General features: G+C 43.1%; 1 protein-coding gene across 1 annotated transcript in view; it reads right to left on the bottom strand.

The window, feature by feature from the left end:
* IL1RAPL2 (interleukin 1 receptor accessory protein like 2) overlaps nucleotides 1-23,479 on the bottom strand; it is a 390,109-nt gene that overhangs the window by 344,101 nt on the left and 22,529 nt on the right. The window lies entirely within an intron of this gene.

Here is a 23,479-nt window from a genome sequence, read left to right as displayed (position 1 = left end):
CATCCACATTTGTCTGCTTTAAAGCCAGTTCATTTGTTGATAAGCAATTATCAGATCTTCTAGTGCCTGTGGTCTTATCTTCAGCTCACTATTAGTTTTGAGACCTTGTGCAGGATAAAACCCTTTCCCATCTGCCCAATTGTAACAGTTGACAACCAAGATTTACCATGGCACTGGTAAAGCCAGTACTGCACATGCTAGCCTATAAACAGGTTAGGTGGTTCCCTCATTGTCCATTATTTTCCTAAAGACCTAGAATACGAAGATATGTCTTGGAAACTCAGTACAGCCCCAAGACTCGCAAAGCCTTCCCAGGTGCCTGTGAGCATTGCAGAATCAGGCCATCCTTTCTTCCTACAGCCTCTCTTTTTGCATATTAAAGATTACTACCTTATTTGCTACACAATTCTGTTATTCTGCCTCCTTCCATCCCTGCTGAGTTGAACACACCACTACAGATACCTTATTTTCAGGCAAAGGTAACATTAACAAAACGAAGGTTCTTGCAAGCAGCAACTGTTGTGAGTAGCATACATCCTGTGTAACTGCTTAAAGGAAATAATATGGACCATTTCCTCTGGGAAATACGTATAAATGGAGATGTCTCAGATGCATAACTTCTTCAGGAATCTGAACCTAAGGCTTCCCTTACAGTTACTTGGCAATATTCTTATTAAAGAAGGGTAGACCCTGCCTAGCAAGGCTCCACTCACAAACCCTCTCTCAGCGCACACAGCTTCCCACAAGCACAGCGGTCATTACAGCAAGGAACTCTAGCTGCTCCTCCCACCCAACACTCCACCTTGAGCCTTCTGTACAAGATGCTTTTTAATCCATTTACCTTTTCAAGAGCTTGTTTATTTGCATACAAAACCACTCCCAGGTTTAAAACACCACCAGGGTGATGGGCGAGTGTCACAGCAGCTCAGAGGAAACCCTGACGCTCCGTGATTAACCCACGCCACAGTGCTGGCCGTTCTTGTATCTACTAATCCACAGGACAAAGTGTCAACTTTAATTTTGAAATTCTGTGATGCTGTCACTTTGTGTCACAGTGTTAAGTGGTTTTGATTATTTGATGTCAGTTCAGTTTGCTTAAAGCATTCCCACTCCTTGCATTTGCTTTCCATCAAAATGTGTCAGAAATCTCTTAGTAAGAACCATCCTTAACCCAAAGGGGTTAGCAGAACTCAGCTGCAACTGGTGGTCACAGCATGCAATGTTTACTTGTTAGGTTCTCCAGGAACAGTTGTCCTCATCACAGCATCATTCCCACTGGAATGAATGGTCCTCAAGAAACACATTCTGGACAGCTTTTACAGGGAAGCGTTTCTGATGACAGGGCTGCCCATACTGTGCATGAAGCAGGCAAGCAGACCACGCTGCTGGCTGCCCAGGCCTCCTCAGCCAGGCAGAAGGTTTACTTTCCCAGCACTGGACCCTTTGCAAGGGAAATGCTTCACTTCAGCATCTGACAAAACCTCACTCAAGCATTGCCAGCTTTTCAGTACAGTGATGGTACCAGGCAGCAATACTTTCCATTTCCTTGCTTCATTACAGAAATGACATGGGGTTTTTGTGAAGATGAGTACTACAAGGGCTGGAGTCTCCCCTCAGATACATGCCCTAAAAATGAGAAGCAAGAGATGGTAATTGACTTTCAGCTATTCTTCTCATTACTCATTAATTTCTACAACCCGAATTCATTCTCCTCTGCTCAACCACGGAACATTAACAGCCTTCTCAGAGCATCCTGGAAGCAAGAAACATCAGGTAAAATGCACTCCCACTGCCATCCAACTGTCCTGGACCATGAAAACCTTCACAGCCAAGTGACAAGCTCTCGTACTGAACTTGAACGCAAGCTGCAGAGTTAGATGAACGAATCACTGAACAACACCAAAATTACTATGAAAATTAGTAATAATATGTTCTTTAAAGCTCTCCTGACTTTAAGTCCTGACCTCCCAGTGCACTGTTAGCACTGATAAAGTTTCCTTAATGTCAAGGAAACTACATTCATTGTAAACTGATTCATGCATGACCACAATCAATCATCTGTCTCTTCAGGGTGATCTTGGACATGAACTGAATGCCATTAGAAAAGGATAGCTATACGAAGCCAACAGTCAAAAGCCTACAAAAAGTAAGATTACTTTTTAAATAAAGTCAAAGAATAACAGTGTTCTTAAATTATTGAAAGATTTCATTTACTCCGGAACACCTGAATCATCATTAACACTATAAGGATCTTTTTACATTAATTCATACTCCAATTCAAGGCTGTGCTTTTTGTTAAGTTTCTTTCTTCCTGTTCATATTTGCACCCGGTTAGACTTCAGTACAGGTGCATACGGGTTAGTAATCACATTTTTATATTTTGCATGCAGATTAGTCCTATTCGAATCTGCATAAATTTGTTATGCATCACTGCAAAAGTGAATGCTCAAGCAACTTTTATTTTTATCTAATCAAATCACTGCCTAATGAAAAACGAGCAACTGTGCACAAAGGTGCGCTCGGGCAGACTCCAGGGATCGCTGGGACCTGGAACATCATTAGGGCTACCAGGTGCGGGTCTGGCCGGCCTCATGGTCAAAGTCTGATCAGGATCACCACACCCAAAATGCCAGCGTTACCTTCTGCAGAAAGATCAAGGTTTCCACCACTGGATGGACCCAGAAGGGGCTTCTACAGAATCCCTCACCTAAACCTTAGAGTAATCAATTGAGACTTGAAAGACTGCATGGAATGAGATGAGTCTCTTTGCTTCCCCGTATCCGAATTTTCTGCCTGTGCACCAAGCACCACATCTTTTCTTCTAAGGTGCGCAGCTGCAACAAGAGGAGCTGAACCTCAGGCAGAAAAACAGTTCATTTAATTCAACTGCCAGCAGTCACATTACACAGTGGTAGGTAATATTAAGCAGTTTACTCTAAAAGTAACAAGACAAAGCACACACTGCTGAAGTTGTATTAAACCATTTTAAAAGAGACTCTGAATTAAATAAATATGCACAAACTGGCATGACTTCTTAGTACAACTGGCAGGATCTAGTGCAGAAACAAGACTGCTGGTGGAGACAAATGGGTTTTCTTAAAACAAAATGTAAAAGACACAACCACTTGAAAATGTCATCCTGAAGTAGGCAACAGTGTCTGGATCACTTATAATCCATCTGCTCTCTCATGCGTGCTCCTGTCCATGCCCTCACCCTTCAGCCAGCACAGACTTCAGAGCAGCTGATGGGTACAGCCCCAGCTCAGAAACCACCATGGACAATAATGAGAAAATAATAATGCAGACAAGCAGTTAAAAATTTGTGTGAAGTGATTTCAGACCTAAACTTGAACAGAAAGCTTGGTCACCTCCAGAGTCCACGCCTCCACACAGCAATGGCCAGCAGCTGAGGAAGGAGATGGATACAGAGCACTCGAGGAGTCCCGGGAGGGCAAGGCACTCCACCCACTCATCCCACCCCCAGCCATCTCACAGCTTTAGGCAAATCTATCTTTCCTCACCCCAGGAGCTAAAGGAACACAGGTACAGAGATCTGCAAAATCTGTTCAAATTACCACAGGACTGGAGTAAAGGCATCATAGTGCGTTCACCTGAACAGCTGCAGCAGAAGCAGCAAAGGCTAGAATGGATACGGATACCGTATCACATGCAGATCACTCTAACATCTGCCTCACTGTGTAAGAGAACATTGTGCACCGATCTCATCTTCAAACTCACAAAATTTTACGAGCACGCTGCCATCTCGGAAGCACGCTCTGCTCATTTCCTATTATGCAGCACAAACAGCAAGGCAGAGCGGCTGCACCCTATTTCAAGTTCAAATCAGTAAGAGAGATGCTTAAGTAAAATAACTGCAGCAAAATTAACACACAGCTACCGTTTCCATTCAGCTCCACTACTGCTATCTCCCTTCCATGAAAGAAAAGGAAAGGAGGGCCCTGCAGACCCAGGCTCCCACAGCAGCAGCAGCACAGGATCCACAGGGTTGGCGACAGGAGCAAAGCCCTGCGGACATCCCTGCTCCCAGGGCTCCCTCCTCCTCCTCCTCTACATCCTTCCCTACAGGCAAGCACCCACCACCTTAACTCCCCAATTGCCATTTCTCCTTGATCCATGTGAATTTATCTAAGGGATTTTGAAAAGAGGCATTTGAAAGGAATTAAATTGAGGCTTAGGAAGAAGCAACAACGGGCAATAAACAAGTTCCCCAAAGTGTGAGAGCTCGTCCTCTGCACTCACAGCACATTTCAAGGTCAATTACATTCCCTAACGAAGCGCTTCGCCTCGGCCAGGCTGCGGGACTTACACCAGGCTGAAGAAAAGCACAAACAGCTCCCATCCGTGCTTCTGCCAGGCTGAAATCAAAATTCATTCCTTTCCAGCAAGGAAGGCTCTGGACCTGCAACAGAAGCTAAAACTCTGCGCCTCAACCCTTGCCTCGACAGCATACCCCATCCTGCTTCACCTCATAGATCCTTCCAGAAACACTTTTTTCTTTCATTTTTATTTTTTAATTGCATTTCTATTTGCACTTGCTTTAAAAAGCATATCATAACCTTCTCCTGACTCTCCCATCTGCCACCCCTCTCCTACCCACATCCTCCCAAGAAACACAAACATCACCACAAACTTCCCTAAAAAATCCATACATTGAGTAACTGAAAACTAAATACTTTGTATTAAAATATTTATGGAATTTGGTCAAGAATAAAAAATTAAAAAGCATTTTAGATAAGTCACTGATCTTTCTTCAGAGAATGCATGCTTTTCTAGGGTCTGATTTCTACTCTCCATAGACTTGAACAGACACAGTGGTAACCTGAACTGGTCATCTGTCCGTCTGCACACAGTGGCTGTCTAACCTATCCACCACAGAGCGCACCACTTTTTTCACTTTCATCACAGAAAATAATCTATTTCAGAAATCAAATCCATATGAGTGGATATTAAAAAAAAAAAAAAAAAAAAAAAAAAACCTGCTCTACATCAGCACTACCGAACGTATTTCTTTTTCTGTGGGTCAGACGCTACACCCTCTGTCCACGGGCTGCGGACAGGCTGGGGAAACGCAACGCTGAAGCAACTGTGCCTGCACCCCAGGATGCAATTTCTTCCCCCAAACTCTTACCACCTTGTCAACATTTATTACAAGCTGCTGAGCCATTAAAAACAGAGAACTTCTATCAGAAATCCCAGCATTTGACTACTGTACTTAATCCATTAACCTCCAATACATTTATAACAGTTTTCCTGCTGTGCTATTTGAAAGGACTAATGTGGATAAGAATCTGTTTTAAACCAACACATTAACTGAATCATAGACCAAGATAAAACATTTTTACTCATCATCACACTGCTATTCAATAGCAAAATTATTGCAGATGTTTAACAGCATTCTGCTTTAGGGAAAACAGGGCAGTATTAACACAAAGGCATTAAGTCTAATTTTCATTATTGTGGCTGAACACAATGCCAAAAATATATATAAACAACTTTAACACCTCTAGTAAGCCGTATTTGTTTTTAGAAAAAATAAATCATTAAAAGGATATTTATTAACCACACAATGAAACTTGCTTTTCTTTTTTCTTTTCTAATAAGGGTATGGCTTTCAAATTATCAGTTTGTCTTCACCTGCAGTTTACACAGCCCCCAGATGAAGAGTGTCAAGTCTCTAAACACTGGAAACATCAGACATTTGAATTTCGTAATTAGCTCCACTGTTTTCAGCTACTGCAAGATCAGAGGTTACCAAGGAGCCACCTCCTCCTCCTCGACAAACATTTGCATAAAAAAATTTGACAGAAAAAAAAAAAAAAAAGGCAAAATAAAACCAAAACACCCCCAACCCCGGAACACAAAGTATGCTGCGAGGCAGCCGGAGCCGGTGAAGCAATGGGGTGAGCAAGCTCCAGCGCTCAGCCTTGCACCAGCCAGGGAGAGCTTTGCTGCTGACTTAATCGAGGCCAGGATTTCAACCTACAGCATTTTCTTCTGTAATTTAAGGGATACTCTGATTAACTACAAATAATTAGCTCGTTTTAAACTGGCATAATCTTCTTTGCACATGATGCACAGTCCACAAATGGATTAACATGGGGTCTAACGCCACAGCCTCCCCAGCATTAAAGGATTACAGGACATCAATCTGAACCCACCGCTAATTGGGTCGGCGGCGTCCCCTCAGCCAAATCCCAATTAGCTGTGCCTGTGCGGTGGGACCTGCAGGAGGGTGCACGGAGGGACGCTTGCCTGCCCGCCGCCTGCGCAAACCGAACGGCTGTTGTTGCGGCTAAAGCAACGATCGCCTTCGGCAGTGCTGATTTTTGGGAAGCCAGGCACAAGGGCATTTGACTGGACATCTCTGTTTAATAATCCCAGAGCCACAACTGCAGATGTCTACATTAACACAAGGTTTGAGAGGGTGGCAGATGGTTAGGAAGCTCTTACTGTGAAGGCCCTAACGATTTCCAAAGGTAAAACAGCAAGTAGCTTTTACGTATAAATGATACTCACCATATGGCAAGCATGATTGAAATTTTAAACAAAAAAATTGAATTATTACTGTTAGACTGAACAGAACCAAAACCAAGTAAAAGTAAAGCTGAGCTTTACAATAAAGATTAGAAACAGTTTTTGTCAATAACATTAGTGCTGCCAGAAAGGGGAGCAGGGCACATACCAGAAGAGCAGTGTTCTGAAGCACTAGGCACAAATCCTGTTTAAATTCAGCTTGCTTCTTTGAAGATACACCCCAAGATAAGGCTGGCATTTCCAGGCAACAAAAATCAATAAACAGACTTACAATCAATAGAAAAATCATATTTCATTGACATTAATTTATTAATTAATTAATTAATTTATTGCTTGTGATTGCAGGCCATGATTACAGCCTGATTACAGGCTGTGAATAGGTACTTTTTTTATATATGTAAGTATTCCACAAAAATAAATAAGAAGTGACGTGCAGTTCTCCAGTTGATCAGAGCACCTATACACGTATACAAAGGCAGGAAATTACCTGGTGTTCTTAATAAAAAAATTAAAATCACATTTGCTGGTTTTCAGTAAGAAACCTGGGCACGTCCTCACCATCACTTTTGCTCTTGGTGACAAAAATGAAGATCCCAGGAAGCCTGAGGCTGCCCCATCCTGACAGGCACCCACAGCACCCTGTCAGCACCCCAGCACTGCCACCCCCCACTTCTGCATGTGGGGAGGGGGCTACCAGGCAAACCCCAGGTCCTGCCCACTCCAGGAAGGGCCTCACAGCGAATGCAATGGCTCATGATGAGTCATCCTCCATCAGGCATGGTCAGGCCAAAAGACTACATAGCCCTGACCGGTGAGGTGACATCTCCTGCTCTGTACCGCTTCCAGCGCTGAAAGAAACACTGCTCGGTTTGGTGGAGTTAAGCACTTATTTAACTTCACGCAGTAAAATCAAAATAGCCACCCGTGGATCATTAGATTATCCACTGCCTCTTAGCAAAATAAGCAGTTAGATTACATGGCATCCCTCAGCTCACAAATTAAACCCACTCAGCGGTGTGCAGTCTGTCTCTCAGAGATCCGGTAGTTTACTAAATCCTGTCAGTCATTCCTTACTTTGTCACAGACCTGTGACAAAAAACCACCTAAAATTCTGGTTTTACCAAAGTCAATCTCAACTTTCCATAGACTCTGAAGTAGCTGGACTTTTGCCAGATGTTACATAAGACAGTCACAGCAAAAACCCAGACCTAAGCACAATTCTGGTCCAGTCCCATTATGAGCAGCCAGTTCTGGAGAGGACTGTCAACAAATCTTTGTATACTCAGCAGGTCTAGAGTGAGTTGGGACCTTGTGCTTGTAACATGGAGCCTTTGCAGATAAATTCTGCTCTGATCTTTCAGATTTGCTAGAAACCAAAGCGAAACTCAAGGGATACGTATCAGATCCAGAGGAAAAGAGGTCTGCACTCATGCACACGCACAAAGCATCCAGTCTTTCTTCCTTTCCTCGTTTTATCCTTACACCCACACCCCAAATGCCAAACCCCAGCTCACATGGGTGCACTGCCCAGTGACAGTACAGGATTTGGAGGGAAACTCTATAAGGATCCACAGGGCTGTTCATTTACTGTGAAACACAGTCCCACTCCATGAAACACCAGCCCTGGAGAGGTTTTTTGCTATGGACCCAAGCCCCTTCCCAGGGCAAAATTCCACAGATCCCACGCTCTGAAACGGGGTCTCCAGGCAATGCTGGAGGCATCAGTCCAGTACTGGCAGGCAATGCGTTTTCCCTCTCCCAGTACCAGATCAGATCGCCCGTCCACTACCCCTGTTCTGCACAGTCTGGGTGGGAGGCAGGATCACCTGGCTGGCCAGGTGAGATCCATGGCACGAGTATTTAGGGAGGCTGCAGCACCCACGTTTGGCACTGGCAGCTAAAAGAGTTTCGGGTGCCTCCAAAATACCTCTTTCCATCAGCTCTGCAGGGCACAGGAACTGAACTCGCTGTCTTGCTGTAGATGGGAGAGGGAATGGGACTATAAATCATCCTCTGGGGAAGATAGGGAGAAGCCAAAGTATGTTTTATTGATTCTTTAATTTTTGAATGTAAATGAATAAGCGATTTCAGCCTCCAGACATTTATTCGTCACTGTTGACTTTTAAATTTTCTTTCAGGGATCAGAAAGTTCATTGTTTCCTTCTTTCTCTGTGATGCATGTGGATAACGAGAGACAAGGAGCACTCAGAGAGCAACAGAACAGTCAGGCCCAGGGCTGCTCTAAGAAATTTTTGTTGCTTTCATTTCAGTCCATGCTCCATTCATGGGAGAGGCTATTCCCACAAAAACACAGGTCATTGGGATAAACATTTTGCAGCAGCTCAGGGCTGAAGCAGAACATTAGGAAGACAAGTGCGTACGTCTCCGGGGCGTGACAGACGAGGCACGCTTGGTGTTACTCAATCCCATTCCCTTCCTCTCCAGCAACCTGCCGTGAGTCACTGTTACACCATGCCATCCCATCACAGTGCGGAAAAACCTCTCTGTAGTAACACTGGCTAAGAGTCACGCATCCTCCTCTCCGTGTAAGCGCTGCGTGGCAGGAGTGTGCAGACAAACGTGAAACCAGTTTCTGTTCTGGGCAGGAAGCCATCGTCCTCCGCTGCAAAGCCACTGTGGTAACCCAGAAGCAACTCTGACACCTGAAGCGCTTCGTTCTCATAGGGACAAGCCTAGGACAAGTCATCACCACTCAGGCTGCTCATAATACACCTGAAGAATTTATGATTTCTCTCCCAAATTACCTGATTTGAAGGACTTACTACATTAATTACAGACTGCCCCTTCAGTCAGTTACAAACCCCTCAGCCACTCAACTGTCCCAGAATTGTTAATTAGTAGTCCATACTTTTGTAAAGACTGTGGTTTTCCCCACCAGGTTTTTTCCATCACAGCAAAATGCACAGGATGCTCCCAAAGATGGGCTCCATCCTCTGCGTAGGATTGAGCAGACCCGAACCACCGCACTTACCGATTAATTGTTCCCCCACTGCTGAGGGAAGACACCCACTATCATAGCCCAGCTCCAAGATGTTACTGTTCTTATTCCTCCATCCTGATTTATCTTACACTTTTAATTATTTTATCACAGCCTTCACGTACCCTTTTTTGGATATTATTACCCTAGAGAGTACGCTAACAACCTTAAGTTGCTGACTAATTAAGTTCTGGTATACTCCAAAGCCGGTTTTTGCATGCTAATTAAATTTACAGGCAGTTAGATTTGACAGGTACTACGGTATCTGCCAACGTGCCTTCATAATCAGTTAAACTATTAATTGCGAGGCAGCAGGCCATCCCCAGGCAGGCAGGGAAGCACTCTGGCAGCAGTGCTGCGCCCCAAGGAGCTGGGGACACCTGGGTGCTCGCTCCCTCGGAGAAGGCAACGGGCTGCAGCGCTGGGGAGCCATTTGAATTTCCACCCAGACCTGGCCCTTAAGGGACGGCAGAGGCCGGCAGCAGACAGGCATGGGGTGCGTCATTCACCCGCCTGCTACCCTAGCGATGGGCAGCAAAACCCCTCAGAGGCGCGGCCACCTCGGACTGCAGACAGCATCCCTTACTCCCAGCTCTGGAGACTTGCACCGCAGGGTAATTTCAAAAGGCAGGGCGAGCGGCCAGAGTCCCATCAGGTACCTGCCCCCAAAATCCCTCTCCAGAGCGCTGGGCGCACAGGCACAGCCCGCACCATCGGAGCTGCCATCCGTGCGATGATCGCAGCAGCCAGACAGATCCCTCAACTCCACTCCCGCACTATCACACCTCAGGCCCTCTGCAGACAAAACATTCATTTCGCCATCTATACGATTCACAATGTCAAATGCCTCTCTGATAGTTCCCTTAGGACAGCTGCTCTTGCTATTTCATCTGTTAAATATTTCCAGAACCCAAAAGTCCTCGGGGAGAAAAGCAGTTATTTTGACTAACTGCTCCTCCTCCTCAACTAGTTACTGTGTTAGCTTCCTCCCACACAAATACCAGGAGTTGATTAAGACATATGGATTATCTCAACACTACCAAGAATTTCAATTTAGAAAGTGAAATATTGACATTCTTAATATCACATTCCTCTTTCACTCCGGAGTCCTTCCTCCAATCCCCGCTGAAACGCGGCAGCATCGCACAGGCTGCGATTCAAGAGGCAGGCAGACACCTTCTTTAAATGGTTTTTGGTTGAAGTTGCTGATGGAGTGAACCCATCACTGTTTTCTTAATTCTACTGAGAAAACTACTTGCAAGTTAGTCTTATTTATGGAAATCTTTGGGTCATAAAAAGAATTATTCATTTCCACCTTAAATTTAGATTTTTGTTTTATGGTCTTCCACCTTGTTTAAAAGATTACTTTGTACTATGTTGGGTCTCTTTTCAATATAACATAAAAAACAACACACACAAAAGAAAAGCCATAAAGGAAAACTCTACACTTAGAAATCCCGCACTTGGGAATCCTTCAGGAACACATCAGTCTTTAAAGTAAAACCTTATTTCTTGTATGCAAAAGCTTTGAAAGCTTTGTTTTGTTCTAAGTAGAGGAAAGGTGAGGTTTTGTTCTGAACTGGAACAGAAACTAAATTTTAAGTGTGGAAAGTTTCCTATTAAACAGAAATCTTGAGTTTGGACTGGCTCTGCTGGGATCCTGCAAGCTCCCATAAGGCAGAACCAGCAGTATCCCCATCCACTCTTGTTGGCATCTCATTTCATTGAGTTTCTATTTAAGATTAATGGCCTTAAGTTACAGTTATGTATTTAACCAAGTCAAGAAGAAAATCAGAGTGAACCTCACTAACCTTTTATACCTCAAAGTACTGGGCAGATGTATTTAAGTTAATCAAGTGTGAACTCATGTGAAAGATCTCAAAATAAAACCACAAACTCCCAGACTCAGATGCTACCCCACATTCAGATGAGCATTCCATGACAAAGAAACACCTTTAAAGGAAAAACATGGAAACTGCAGTTGTGCTATTGTGCACTTAATACATCACAATGTGCATTTACCAGTATCTGTAAAACTCAAAATTTCCAGACTTTAAGGAGGTGTAGGACAGAGGACTTTTAAGGAGGTGTAGGGCGAGCGGCCAGAGTCCCATCAGGTACCTGCCCCCAAGGCTGCTTGGTTGATGTGCTAAGAGGACTCACAGAAAGCGCAAGAAAGTGGAAGGAAATGGAATATAATTTTATGCTTTGGACAAATCATAAATAAGCAACCACTAGGCAAAGGCATTATTTCAGGCAAGAGACAACAGGGTTTTGCAAACCTCTGAAAACATGTGGTCTGAACCAGGATGACACCAGGTGGAAAAAGGTTGCTATCCTTACTGGTAACCCTCAGCATCCTAGAATTACAGTCTTCAGAGACAAGAAGAAAAATATCTTTATATCATGACAGCTACAGCATTTTGGAACAGAGAAGTTCTAACTAAGCACTAATTTAAATGCACTGCCATATAAAACAAGTCATGGTCCAAAATGGGTCGGGGCAGCTGCCACTCCTGAACAGTCCACGTGGTTCAAGAGGATTGCTTTGGGGAGGGACGTAATGCCAACCTCATATTGGTTTTTAAACAAACCTCTGTGAAGAGCTCACTATTTATTCTATAAAAATACTCCCAAACTCCAAGGAACATACACCCCTTTACAGAAGGAAGAAAAACAAACAAACAAAAAAAAACCAAACACCAAAAAAAAACCCCAACAGTGACAGCAAAAGGATCAAGTCCAGGAGATAACCTTATTTCAAAACAGGTGTTGCAGCCACCACCACAGTCTCCTGCACTCAGGAGACCAAACTCATCCTCCTGTCAAAGCTTTTTTACAGCTGTACCCCAACAAGGAGAGCTGCAAGCCCCAGAACTGCTTGTAGCTGACTTTCCTACTGCTCTGCGCCACCACTTCTGAGGTGGTCACACATGAAAGAGCCAAAAGTGATTGCAAGGCTTTATGGATTGATGCCAGCCGTTGGTTTGGAGTCAGTGAACCAGGAGAAATACACATTGAGATGTACTGAAACAAACAAACTAGAAAAAAAAGCCTGAGGCAAAGAAAATAGGCTTTTATATATTAATTATACTCAGGTTTTGGTTTCTGCCTTGAATAGCAGCTATATAATGAAATTCAGCAAGCACTCATCTCAGGTATTGCAGAAATGTGCAAGTCAGTCAAATGACCTCCCAGCATCAGGCTCAAAGTCTTCAAACATGAGGGAAGCTTGCTCGAGGCAAAGAAGCAGCCTTCATCCTTGCTTTGCTGATGCAAATCCTCTTTACCTTGAGAGCAGTCCCTCGGCTTTGGCAGTGCCGCCCGCGAGAGCGGCATGGTGAGACCTTTGCTCTCAAGTGCTGCCGACCCACCTCCGCCGCAGCTCTGCCTGGCACCCATCCCAGGATGATGATCAGACACTCCCAGCAGCACATTACATCCTTCTCTGCCCAGCAGCAAAATGACCCCTCTCAAGGGCGGGCAGGCAGCGAAGACTTGGAGCCAGAGCTGCCAGCTCAAACTTCAGGAGTTCAGCCTTGCTTTGAGGCAAGCTGGAGACTACAGAGAGCAAAGTCCAACGCAGCTGCACTCCAGCAAGGGCTTTGCTTTTCATATTCGCTACATTTCACTGAGACAAAACTGGCTCTAGGCTGATAGGAGTACGACCCAGAGAGCCTCTTTAGCTACATTACAACGACCTTGTGTGTTTTTTCATTGTACTCTGCCCCTTATTTGTGTTTGCTGGCAGCCCGAGGGGGGCATACAACATTGCTCACGAAGGCAAGTGGGGATTCTGGAGCATCCTAAGCTCTGCGGGCACTACAGCATCTTTTCAGTTGGAGAAGTCCTGCCCCGATGCCCCCCGCAGCCTACACGCACACCACAAAACCTGCAACCTGAGGTCTCCCCTTGAACACGCTGAGCCAAGTCCTTGCTTCCACAGAGTTTAAAAACAAACAAACAAAAACCACACAGAAGGAACTCTGTTGCTCTTCTCATCTCTTTCTGTATTTAGAAAATAGCTTTCTCTGCCCAACTGCTTGACATTTTCATTTCTAACCTCCTCAGAATCTCTTTGCTCTTCATTAAGTAAGTCCATTTCTCTGGCACAAGTCCTCTCCCTTGGTCCACCAAGCCCAGCTTTTCCTTCCACCTCTCACCAGTGCAGAGTTTGGAAGGACAGAAGTTTTACAAGTCCCATTTTGGGTCCAATTCACAGGACTTCCCAGGTGTTATATGGGCTGTAGCAAGTCCTGCCAGAGCCTTCCAGAAAAAAAAAAAAACAGAGCCCTGTATACAGTAGGTGTACAACCGTGCCTGGATGGAGAGGCTGGCTCTGCAGCTATCAAGGCCTCTGAAGTTTCAAAGGATTCTATTACTGCTTGACAATTTTGCCATATAAGCTTTTTTCCCCAACAAAAAAAAAAAAAGTACTGTGTCCAGGCTCCAGGCTAGCTGGGAGCTATTTGTTTACCTTGGTAAGCATTGTGCTCAGCCAAAGCTCCCATGTTCCCAGAGGCAAGCTCCTCTCCTGTCGCAACGCACCACGAGGACACAGCCCAAGATTCAAATGCAGACTGAGGAACAGCACACTGAACGCACAACACGCTCTCCACAAAGGCAGCCGCACTCTTCTATCTGTCCTGGCACGGCTGCTGGCTTTGCAAAACTTTTGACTTTCCTCTCCTCCCCTCCCTCATCCATTACGCACACTCTTGCGGAGAACCTCAGCTCCATTTCTTTCATGTAGTTTGTAACATGCCTACATATATATTATTTTTTCTACGCATTGGTTCATCTTTTCAATGGTTGCAGTGAAGTGAATCTGCACTCCCTGAGCTCAGCGAGTGTGCGCAGAAGCCCAGGAAACCCTGTTTCCTGAGGAACAGCTTACAGCACCGAGGGAGGCTGTGAATGAGCCAGGTGCAGCTCCAAGCACGCACGCAGGTCCCGCAAAGCTCTTCTGTTCCACTTGCTTCGGTATCAGCCTTTCACCATGTGCCATATGTACCAGGATGCAATACTGCATACTTAGGCTTTTTTTTCCAGTTAGCACTGCAATTAAAGAAGCAACCCACCTCATTAAAAGTTCAAACCTCTAATTCTGAACACATGCATGCATCTGTCACTTTTAAAGAATTAATCCTACTGATTTTTCTTTTTTACTTCGTTACTCCAGTATGCAGTACTTCAAGTATTAGCATTCTCCAGTATAGAGGAACTACAACGGTTTACTAAAGCCCTAGACGCTAGGGTGCATTTTATTATTCAAAGTATTATGAACACAGATCAACAAATGAGGAGGTACAACCTGCTAATTTAATGCAGACAAGACCTTCCATCCTGCGCAAGTCTTCTTGCCTAGAAAAATAACATATTTGTTTCCTCCCCAGAGGAAAAAAAAAAAATAAATAATAATAATTCCTCTTGTTAACAATAAGCTACAGCAATCAGTAAACAAACACGAACTCACCACCAGCAGCAGCCAGCAGTCCGTCACAAACAGTGCTCGCTTGCCAGGCTGCCGGTCCCATCGCAGGATGGGGGAAAGGGGCAACGTGTGGGTTCAGGGACCGTGAAAGGGCTTCCAGGTGACCCTTAAGAACCTGCTCTGCTCTCAGAAGGTGACACCACCAGAAGCAATGAGATGAACAGAAACTGCTCTTCATTTAGGTGCTAGAATTTTAAGTAAAGCTCCCAAAAATCCCCAAGGCTTATTGTTGCTTTCATCAAAGGAAGCCAGTGAGCGTGACAGATAGTTTGATTTTCAGCGGTGCTTAGGTTCTGCAGCTCTCATCAATTGCAGTGCAAGTTGTATGTACTCAAGGCCAAATTTTTTTTAAAGCATAGGTATTTTAAACTATATTGCAGTCAACAAGAATTGAGAGCTACCTTGCTTTAAAGGGTATGAAGGCACTTCTCAGAAGTCACATTGTAAATTTTTTTCTGCTTTTCTCCCTAATGTTTTGCTTTCTGGTTCAGCAAAGATGACAGGAACACTGGAGACCCCTGTTTCATTACAGAATTTAAAAAGAGAAGATATAACAAAATGTGTCCTTGGAGAGGAACACAAATAGTGCAGGGAGCCTCCAGAAAAGTGAACACAGGAAAAACCCCCATCTCTCTGGAATGTCCATTCCCCACAGGAGAGGAGAACCCACATCACCATTTCAAAACCCCAATTTATTCCCTCTCTCAAGAATCAGACCTCTTCTTTTTATTACTACCAGAGAGATCTCACGAGATCTCTCTTTGTCAGTACTGCAGAAATTAAATAGTAAAACCGCATTATCCATTAAAGGTTTTGAAGTCTATTTGTTTACACAACAAGAATTACTTTTACATTTCTAATTAGGTAGCTATTAACTAACACACAGGGAAATCACACCAGCATATGAAGTTTTGCTATCAGCACAATCTTATTAAGAGGAGAGCTTAAAATTTTACTAAGAACAACAAATTAATAACGATAATGTGTTTTCAAATCATCAAATGCAGAAGTCAAGAGGAGGCTTTTTAAAAGTTCTTTGAATCAACATAGTTTTGCCTGTTGATGTCAGTTTTAACACAGGCTTCAGTAAGAGAAACGCTTTTTCAAATTCTTTTGGCATTATTCCATATACAAAAATGAGGTACACTAAATGAAGATAAAATTATATTATGCATAGTCCTTCTTCCACTGTTACACAGGGAAAATAAATGCTCTAGTATTCAGAAGCTGCTAGAAAGACTTTAACCCTTTCTGAGCGAACCCAGCAGAGGAGATGCTTGCTGAGGTGTAAGAGGTCAGAGACCCCCAGTCCAAGGAGACCTCAAGTGCTTTATCATCATTCTGTGAGATTTTCTTACACAGTTTTCCAATACAGTGCACCACCACAGAATTCAAACTTTGACATTTTTAAAATCAGCTGCATTAAACATACGCACTTTTTGGACCCTTTTTTCCTAGTTAGAAATGTGGCTTGATGGACTGTTGTCAGTACAGAGAGACATAAAAGTTAACAGACCAAAGGAGCACGTTAGTGATGCTTTTGGAATGACACTTAAGAGCAGTAATGTGTGACTGTGCCATCAAAGACTATGGCAGAAAGCAGCTATAATTTACAGTCTTACCAGGGGATTTAATTTCTGATTTGGGGGTCTTTTACTGTCTGTAGGAGGCTGCCATATTTTATTTTGCCAGCTAGCAACACAAACTACATGAAGTCAAACTGTGAAAGTTGTAACCAAATACAGACTAGATAAACAAACAAACAGAAGATAATTTGTCACAGAAAATAACAGAAAGTTATGTTTCTGTAATTCCAGAAAGCATGAACCTGAACTTCCCACATTCTATTAAAAACCGTCTGCTCCTATGACTATTCCATTCAGATCAAACAAAACAGCTAGAACAAGGCAATGAAGCTGGGATGGAGCAAGTTTGGTTTTTTTTTCCCCACATACCCATGTTTGAGCACAATAAATTTGTCTGAGACAAAACCAGTTTGTTCTAGCTACTTAAAGAATATTTCTGCTTTTGCCTTATACAGTGAGATGGAGATGCTGCTACTGTTTTAGCGGCATCCATTCATAATGCTCCAAGAACTAATACGCAAACACCCATTACACAGCACTGGGTCTTTCCATCCCAACAAAACGTTTCTTTCAATGAAGTACCTTTGAATATATATATATATATATATAAAATACAAATATTTGCTGCTGCAAACTGAACAGGACAGGACTGAGTTGGCCACTAAAGAGGTGGTCAGGCAACCTCATGTCTTTTCTTGCAGAAAGCAGGCAGGTGCTGGAGAACGGTACCCAACTCAGTGATGAAGAACGATCAAGCAATCTGTATCCATGGTGTAGTTCTGAGCCACTCAAATCACCATAAGCCCATTAAAAGTTAATCACAAATAGCATCAGTAAAATAGCTGTTCCTGAATTTTTAAAAAATAGTCCTGCCAGGAATTGCAGCATTTCTGCTCTTCTGTACAAAGCGATCCCAATGTCTCTAAGTAATCTTAATTAATGTTCTGAGAGATTAATATTTTATCATTATCACTCTAAGTTCAAACGAGCACTTTAGGACAGGCTATGGCCCTCTAATTAACACTACTAAAGTATTCTTGATCATTCATAGAGCTGAAGCTCTCAAGAGCTCCAGTCAAACAGAAGAGAGACACTGCCAGTCCATGAGAACTTAGTTTAAATGAGTCAACAATTCCAACTGCAGAGGTAATTTTATCACCACATGAACTTGACAGAAGATAGCTGCTTACTGATATAGTCCAGTTCTGGTTTACAATTTCATTTAGCTTTCCAGTTGCAAAGGTAGTTTCACAGGCAAAGCTCAGCTGGATACCACCACAGCTTTGTTTCTTTATATCATATTTAATTGAGAAGGTTTCCAAGGATAATCGTTGTTGAGAAATGTATTGATTTGCTTCTGAGAATCTTAAAGAGACTTGAGGAATTGCAATTGAGAGTTCTTCCCAAAGGATTTGTCTTTGAAATAATAGTAGTGATGTATTACTTTCCTCTTGTGGGCTACAAAACTTCAATTAAAATTCAGATTTTGTATTTAGAAACAACACTGTGGTATCCAGATGGATTAGCATTCAAGGGCCTTTTCAACTGGACGCATTGAAGGAATCTGCACAGCATGCCTGAATTCAGCCGGCACTAAACTATTTGCCGATTGTTTCATCAAACTGCAGCCAAGGTGTCATTTTAGGGGAATTTCTGGCTGCTATACCTACCATATTGACAGGCTTGACTTTTATTTTAATGAGAGCCAGGTCCCTACAAAATCCACTGCGGCATAATGTTCATCATGATATTATCTAGAAAACGCGAAGATTCTTCCTGGGGATTTACTATGATACATTTGTACTTCTCTCTCCACTTATCCTTAGCAATGCCAGAGGTTGAAGCAGGAGAGGGAGCAGCAAGAGTCTACTTTCACCGATAACTTGATTTCCTCCCGCTTTTATTCTCACCTCAGCAGTTTGTGGCACACATCAGATTACACCGGCAGGGAAATTTCCACTTCAAAATGTTTCAAATTTACAGAGTACAAACATCCATTAAGTACTCATTACTTAAATGATAATTGCTGTCCATTTGCATGCACAATAGTCACAGTCTAGAGGCAGGATATGTGCGCAGGGACCTGCTCCGCAGCCATCTCGCAAGCGGGGTCAATGGGAGGTTCCCTGCAGCAAGTGCCAACACAACTGGGCACCACAATAAGAACTGTGTTGTTAGAGGCTAAATAAGCAGTTCTGCTGCTTGATCCTGCGGGTGATGAGGTAATTAGCTTCTGAATAACTGAAATCAATGGATGTTTTTGCGGCATCACACCAAATAAGCAGAAGCTTGGCACACTGAAGGGAGAAACAGTCCCATTGCTACACAGTCATGTTTGTTAATTCCTAGTTTAATTCCACCAACTTCGGTAGCTTTACAGCAGGAGAAGAAAAACACAGCCTAGGGTTACTAGTAACTCTGTCGAACTACCCTGCAACTTGAAAGCTAAAAGGAAGGACTGCTTTTCCTTCTTCGACACCTTCACTTAAAAGCCCTCCTTGCTTCCAGGACTGGATACGCTGCCCCGTTTGAACAGTTTATGAGATACCACTGCCACCAGTCTCCTGACATTTCCTTGGAAATCATGTCATTTAGTGGTTTCCTGTCCTTGGACACCACAAACCCTCCCTACTTCTCCATCAAGCCAAATCTAGACAGTTTGTCTCCTATATCAAGCAATATTTAGCAGACAGTTAATTCCCTGTATCATAATCAAGTAAATACTTTAAAGGGTTTCCTTCTAAAGCCTTAGTCTTTTACACAAAAGGGCTTTCCAGTCCCCTCTGGATGGTATCTATCCCATCCTCTCATCTCCTGATACACCACTAAGTTGCATTTCTCCTTGCAGCCATCCTTAAGTGACCCTGGAAACATTGAATCCCATTGCCCCAGAACAGTAAGTACATTCCACTGTTTCTTCAGTTTTTTCAGGTGCGAATATGAGTTCCACTAAATAAGCCTTGTTTCATGATAGTTCTTCTCCCTTCAGTGCAGTCTGTGGAAACCACGCATGTTACCAAGGATTGAACCTAAGCCCAGAGTGGGACTTAAACCGAATAGTACTCTACCTCAGAGAGAAGCATCATCATTCAAAACACTTGTGTATCACTACAGCAACATGATAACTATTGAAATATTCTTCACATACTACATCTGTTCCTGCATTACCTAGTCCAGGCTAGTATTTTTTAAAATATACTCCACAAAAACAAACATTAACTCAAAGATCTACCAAAATGGCACTGTAACTCGCACATACACAACACCACAAAGACTACTCAAGCTGAAGCAGAACCATTCTTTTCAAAGCCAGCATACACTCAAATAACAGACATCTAATCTATCAGAAATTAAAAACAGAGTGAAGCAACAATAGAAATTATATTTACTGATAATGCAACAAACAGCTCTGTTGAGGGCTTGGTGAAGAAACAGGCGCCCAAAGGGTGTAACTGGCAGCTCTACTTAAATTCCCCCTCAAAGGTGGTGTGAAATGCACCAAGTTTGCAGAGGATCAACATGGGAAACATTAAATTATTTCATTAGACAGAGTTTATCACAGTCCATGAGAAAGACATTCAAGCACTGATGTGAAAAGTAGCTCTAAACAAAGTGTAATACGTAGGAGACGAAACTCTAACCGTTTGTGGAAGAACGGTTATCTAAGGGAGACTGATTTCTTCCCCGGCCCAGTCTTACTGGTAGAAGTCTCTTAAATAGGGAAGCCAATATGCTTATGAATTCACAGATGGGGTGAGGAAAGAGAGTCTCACTGCTCGGTGTTGAGTGCACTAATGAATAACAGTAATTGTAAGATGGGCTCAAACCCTGCTGAGGCAAAAAAAAAAGAGACTGCCCAAAGAAGGGACGGAGCAGTTCGCCATTCAATGAGACACGTGGGATGAGGAGCAGAGGGCAAGCCTGTCCTTTGAAAATGAAGCCATGGTTATATTACCACCTCTGAATTCACCCTACAGCTGTGAAGCTGGGAGACCCAGGGCAGTACCCCTCCGTGGCTATGCAGCCTCAGTGGTGCTGGCAGGTTTGTTAGGAAGGAAACCGGCCATGCCCTCGCTCAGCGCCTGCCCACCCGCTGCTGGGTGGCTCCTTCCCCCAGCAGTGCAGGGGCTCCAGGCTCTGTGCTTTCTGTCTTCTCCGGAGGGTGAGTTTTCATTTTGCTATCCACCACCACTTGCAGGAGGAACTCAACTCATTCAGAAAAAGTCTTATTTTGAATAAACTGCATATAGAACAATGTCATAAGAAAGCACAAAAAGCAAAATACCATATATATTCCAAATAGAAATTGGGCTCAGAATACATCTCTCCTTCTAGGAAATTATATGGGTAAATTAGGTACTGAACAAATGAAACAGTTATTGTAAGTCCATTCTTGCAATATATTTTTTCCAGAAACAGTAAATTACTTTGAGTATTTATAATAATCTGTTATCAGCAGAGAAATGTGAAAACTAAATAAATTTATGGAAATGCATTTACCTAATAATATTTACCAAATGACACCGTTTCCTCTGCTGCTTGTAGCAAACTTAGTCCCAGAGACCAAGGACAGGTTTGCCTTATTAATACAGCTCTCTGCCTGGGTATTTTAAATACCTTAGAGCACAGTACCATCTGTGTGTATTCTACTAATGAGCTACTTCTTACACTTAGGAAGGCCAGCCAGCCAACACCGATTACTCAGATGGAGACTGCCTAATTTTTAAGCAATTAATGAGCTCCTCTCTCACTCTACAGAGAAGCTTCCTCTGGTTAATCCTCCTGGCCTATCATGACGTATCCTATTCTAAGAAAGTTTCTCAAAGAAGAAAATAAATTAAAAAAAAAAGAGGACAACACCACAGCCCAGTCCAATTCCTGAGAGCAGAGCCCAAACGCTGTGTGTGGGCCACAAGCTGGGTCCCTGCTGGGACCACACCACTGCTCCCCAACACCGCTGAGCCAGGGAAGAGCACCCTGCAAAGGGGGTAGCTCAGCCCCCTCCTCAGTCCAGACTGTTTGGGGCAGTCTCATACCTTCAGTAACGCTTTGAAGGATGGACTGGAAGAGCCAGTACCACGCTTACAGAAGATCTTTGATGGTTTTATTCCCTCTCACCTCCCATCATTTGGAAAAATCTGACACTGACCATCACCAAATGCTGCACAGCTGAAGGTCGGGAGCCATGGATGCTCTGTGCTCAAGAATCTCTGAGCACTTAGCAGGACGACTGACCACTCCCATCTCATCCCTCATCCGACTGATGTGATTTTAAAAGGTGGGCCTTAAGGGGCTATTAGGTTATGCAAAAATAGAACTCCCTCTTCTGTGACTAAAAATATTTCTTAATAATCTAAACAAAGTTTAAGGAGATCAAAATTACCTTTTACAGCTCCCTGTTGGAAACCACTGTAGTAAAGCATAGAATGAGTATTAAATTATCTCAGTAATTACGTTGATAATGCACAACTTTCATGTGCACAATAAAACCATTAAAGGAGATCTGATTTTTACAAGTCTATTACACATCATGATTCTGAAAGGGCAACCCTGTGTGCAGGAAAGGATGCGCTTGTCTTGCACAAACCTGAAAAACATGCCAACTCCAATCATAGCAGTGAAGCTATGATAGAGGAGAGCTTCTACCCAGCAGCCCCCAGCAAGCAAAACACTTGCCTCCCTTGAGGATGCTCACATTTACACACCAATAAGAGACTGAATGTAACATTTCAACTTGGTTTGACACCACCAAGCCATTCTACAACCACATTGTGGAATCTGTATTTTTAAGTTCTTATCACCAAGCATTTCACTGCTGGGGGAAGCAGGGAAATTGTTCCAAAAGACAACAGCTAATTATGATAGCACATCAAGGGTTTTCCTCACTACAAGATGAAGCAAACTGGTGACACATTCTGCAAGAGACCTTCACGCAACAGCATACTGGACAACCAACTGTTCGCACGGGATCTGTGTCCTTCAGACAAAGCCATCAATTACAGCTCTTCATGAAAGCAAATGGAACAGTTCTTTTGTAGACATTTCTAAAACAGGATTTAATAAAGCTCCTTTCTTCATCGGTTGAGCTTTAGACTTTCCCTGTGTAAGGTCCACAACAGTTGCAGTTAGGCATCCCAGGTGGCTGGATTGAGGTTTCATCTCTCACGCACTAAGTCAGAGGCACGTTTTGCAGTTGGAACAAAACCGTTTGCAATAAACACTGAATGGTAAAAAGCAAATTTAGTCACCCAATCCAGATGAAAAAAATCACAATGCTGTAAATAATATGATGTAAAGTCACAGTGAATAAGAATTATGTTGACCTACATCAGAAGTCAGCCAAAAAGCTTCAGCTTTCAATCTGCTCCAGTAAAGCTGATGCACTCCTCTCCTAAGTGCAGTTTCCTCTGCAGTCCCCCAGTTTGCCTAAAATTACAGATGTCATTTTGAAAGGAAATATTACATCCAAAAGGTCATTAGTGATACACATCCTAATTTCTTTCCTTATTTTTGATCATCTAAAACCACAACATTTTTCACACCTCTCTGGCTTTATACAATGGGACAAGTTTTTCAAGGTCACATCAAAAATAAGTAATAGATTCAGGGGCTTAAATCTACAATAATTATTTTCTTGGCTTGAGTTTCAAATTTGCTTTTCTAAACCACAAGTACCAGAACAAATAGGTTTCAGAAATACTTTAAAATTTGTTTATTTTCTCCACAAAACATACTCTGCAGGAAGAGCCTGCAAATAGAGAGGAAAAAGGAGGTCCAGAAGGTGGTCCTCCTTCACCAAGGAGGTCTGCCAGAGAGCAGTGCTGATGGCTGCAGATCCACCTCCAA

Source organism: Chlamydotis macqueenii, chromosome 11 (genome assembly GCF_036417535.1).
Source record: "Chlamydotis macqueenii isolate bChlMac1 chromosome 11, bChlMac1.mat, whole genome shotgun sequence".
NCBI classification, from domain to species: Eukaryota; Metazoa; Chordata; class Aves; order Otidiformes; family Otididae; genus Chlamydotis; species Chlamydotis macqueenii.
Note: the sequence above shows the minus strand (reverse complement) of the source record. Positions and strands in the feature narration are given on the sequence as shown.